Source organism: Austrofundulus limnaeus, unplaced genomic scaffold (assembly GCF_001266775.1).
Source record: "Austrofundulus limnaeus strain Quisiro unplaced genomic scaffold, Austrofundulus_limnaeus-1.0 Scaffold95, whole genome shotgun sequence".
Classification (NCBI taxonomy): domain Eukaryota; kingdom Metazoa; phylum Chordata; class Actinopteri; order Cyprinodontiformes; family Rivulidae; genus Austrofundulus; species Austrofundulus limnaeus.
The window spans coordinates 1,756,504-1,760,674 of NW_013952497.1; positions in this window are offsets into that span (position 1 = coordinate 1,756,504).

Genomic DNA, 4,171 nt, shown 5'->3' on the forward strand with positions numbered 1-4,171 from the left:
TTTTTGTGTTGTGGGGGAAACCGGAGTACCCGGAGAAAACCCACGCAAGCACGAGGAGAACATGCAAACTCCGCACAGAAAGACCCCAGGTCCGAACCGGGGATCMAASKCAGGARCTTCTTGCTGTGAGGCGTCGGTGCTAACCACTGAGCCGTCGTGCCGCTAATGCTTGTCGGTTCTGCAAAGTCATTCTGGTGGTTTCATGCAACTGTTCTCCTAACAGCCCAAGTGTTTTAGTAGTGTAATTAAGAATGTGTTGCTGGTTATAAAAAATGTAATTCACCCATTCCACGTTTTTATTTATTATTACCCAAGGGAGTATAGATTCTACCCCTGCTTTAATCTCATCCCTAGTTTTAAACTCAGGTGGGACTCCATTAGGTTGACCTATTGCATTTAGATATACATTTTTGTCCAAAACATCCTGTCTTTTATTTCTACTTTTATAATCACTTGTGTCCAGTTTAATTAACTCATTCACTCGGTCATGTAACATTGTTACGGCCATCTTCATTCTGACCATGGCACATAACCCGATCCATCTTAGTGGCAGGATATTTCTGAGAACATCATCTCCACACATCCAATAACTATCTGCAATAGGAGAAGTTTGATCGTCAAATAAATAAATTGTTGGAATTGTCATGGTTATGTTTTCACATGCTTGGCTTAACGGTTCTGGGTTTTCATACTGTCATGGACTAATTATTTCTGTATCACCTTGACACTGACCACTGTTCATATCTCGTGATATCTTCCGGACGTCAGCATCAGGTTGACCTATTTTCACGTAATAGGATGTGATTGGTTGTTCATTATCACATGATGTTAGCTGACGGTATATCATTGCTTGCCAGCCTATGATGGGGGGGGGGCATTCAACAGACTTCCTGACTGTTTTCTGTTCTTTGTCTGCCCATTAATAAATGATTTTACGACCATACCCGCAAGACTTTTTGTCTTTTTGACATCCTTTCGACGTGTTTCTGCCCATCTTACCACGACAGTTTTTGGCATTGTCAACTACGGAAGCTTTCCAGGGACGGAGAGCGCTCGCTACAGCCGGCTGTCTGTATCGGACCATACCGCGAACATGGCGGCGGCGGAGGCTTTGTCTGCTCCGTGTTTTTGTGGGTCTGTCATACGGATGACTGCTGCGAGTGGCGCTCCGGCACTGTAGCTAAAAGAACCTGTCTGGACGGAAACACGGGTGAGCTAAATATCTTTACGCTGTCGGAAATAAATAAATAAATAAATAAATAAATAAATAAATAAATAAATAAATAAATAAATAAATAAGCGAAAGTGCTACAGCTAACTTTTGGGCTTAGCACACTCTAAAAATCTATTTATTAGGTGCTTGCTCTGTTGTGCTAACAGGGGCTGACTGATTTTTTAGCCGAGGTAGGTCTGGGAGCGTTATATTCCAGACCGAGTGTTTAAAACAGGGAGGTTTGACTTTACTGTTTTGAGGTAGGTAGTTAGCTCAGGCTAACTGCTGAGGGAAAATTGGTTTTTCCATTTTGCTGTTTCAGGAAAACAGGGTAGGCTAAGAAAGTCAGTTAAGAAGGCGGCCGCCGGATTTCCATTTTAAGGAAGTTTTTAAGTAGTGCATTGAGAGGCACGAGTTGACAGTGATGTGGACAAAATGTCCATCGCTCAGCCCACGTTAGCATCGGAGGAGCCCTGCGTTAAAGCTAATGGTTAAAAGGTATGGCGAAGAGGCCACGTTGTGTCTGCGGGTGTGACGTCTTATAAGTTGGTTTTCCCGGGGACCAACGTGATTCAAAGGTTAAATCAAGAACTGATAAAAGTTTGTTTGTCTGTGAATTATTTTACTAATCACTGAAATTTAATGGAACGCATTTTGGGCTCTGCTGGGTTCGGCCACGCGGCGCCTCCTCCTAACAGGGGTGGCTGGGTGGGGCCTTTGGCCAGGGCCCGGTCATTTCCCCCTCCCTGCCGTAAGCTGTGTTTTGAGGGGGACGGTGCGTGCGGGCAGCAGACAACACGTTTTGTTTGTTTTTCTTCTCCATTAAACCCCTGACATACTAACTAACTCAGTGTGAAGTGTGAAAATTATTTCATTTGAAGACAAAGAGTGATACCTCAATTTATGAAACTTTTGGGAAAAATGTTATGTGCTGAACTGTTTTATTTTTTTCATTTGTTTGTTTTCTGTTTCAAATGATTCAGTCAGTGCTTTTATTTCAAAATGGTGATTTGATCATTTCCCTCAGGCGAGGGAGAGGGTTGCTGTTTTTTGTTTTACCTTTTAAAATGAGATGCAGAGTTAAAAAGGAAACATATGTCTCATTCTAACCTGAAGACTGGGTTACATGCCATTTAAATATATAAATGAAGTATTTCTAACTTCTTGGAGGAAGTGAAGAAGGAATGAGGTGATTATTATTTTTTCTCTTTCTTTATTTTTGTGGAGATGTGTGTTTTTGCTCCTGTGATCTCACCTGGCAGATTGCTGATTGGCATGGGCGGAGTCTTCACTTCTCACCTGTTTCCTGAGTGGTACTTAAGCTCCTGAGAGAGATCCGGTCCTTGCTGAATCATTCAGTCACCTTTGGTATTGTTGAGACAGCTCTTGTAAATATCCAACTACTAACCCTTTGAGTAACCCTTGTTCNGAAATGAGTGTGATTGGGATTTCTGTGACGGGAGGGGCTGAGGCAATGAGCAGGGAGCAGGAAACTGGGTCAATGGCAGGCAGACAGAGACAGATTCATGACAAAGCTGAAATATTTCATGTTTTTTCAGACTGCAGACAAGTGAAAAATGGCTTCAGCTCAATCAAACAAAGGTCTGAAGAAGAAGTCAGATGTGGTGCAGGAGGATAATTCACCTACCACCTCACCTATTTCAGCAGGTAAGTCTTTGAAAACAAACTCCTATGAAACAAAAGGACACCACTATAGACCATTAAATGTAGATGTAGTTAATTTTATTTTAATACAATCTTAAAAATAGTTGAACTACCATATATCAAACTTTCACAAGAAGATAAGGATATTTCTTGTGGTGTACCCCAGGACTCAGTATTGGGGCATAAGTTGTTTTATCAGTGGCATATTTAATGCATTCAGAGTATTAAAAATGGTAGTTTCTGCTAACAATAACATACATTTTGGTCTGGTGATGATTTACAACATTCACAGAATGAAATGACTACTAAAATATTTAACTTAAAGACTTGGCTTAATAAAAACAATAAACTGAAGTTGATCAAAACTAATACATTTTTTGGAAACTACAAATTAATTACAGTCAAAAACATACTTGACAGAAAAAATAAATGAAATCAGATTTCTTGGGGTAATTGCAGATGAGAGACTTAGTTGGAAAACATACATTGTAAAATATCAAAATGTAATCATAGTAGTGAACATAGCAAAAGTCCCTCCATACACTTTACTGTTCGAGGGAGACAGAAATCTGCAGTAACACATGTAAAACTACTTTGAAAGAACACATACTGTACCTAAGGTGCTGCATTTATTATTAGAATCACAGTTCTATCCAGTTTAGGTCATTGTCTGGTTTCATGTTAGGTCTGTGTCAAACTGTCCCTCTGTCACAAAAACGTATTGCCCAAGTTTATTAACTGTAGCTATTTGTTGGTCAGATATGGCTAGGGTGTGTATCTGTTTTTTCAGTCCAGTCAGCAATGCTCAACTTCCATTTTGTGATATTTTGAAATAGATGTGCTTCATAAACAAGTCTAGTCTAACTGCATAGCAAAAACTGTCCATCTTACCAAGTTTTAAAACCTTATATCAGCCAAAAAGTCTTTTTGATCTTGTTTTGAGACTGATTTACTGAACCAGAACTGATTGTGTAAGAATATTGGGCCTCATGCAAGAACATGTTCGTATTCTTCTCCTAAATTTCTCTTACTTTTGTTCATACGAACCCTTTGTACGCTGTGTGTCAGCGGTTCTAGTTATTATCTTCTAGCTGGAGGAATGCTTTTAAACATTCCCACTGAAAACTCCACTTTTCAACAAACTGGACTATACAATCAGAAAACAAAAATCAAACCTCCCCTAAATAACATTTTGTTATTTTGTGTTGTTACATTTTATAAATATTTTTTAAATAATGATAGAAGAAAAGATTCAATTTTATGATTTAAAATATTTATTAGATTCAACAGGCC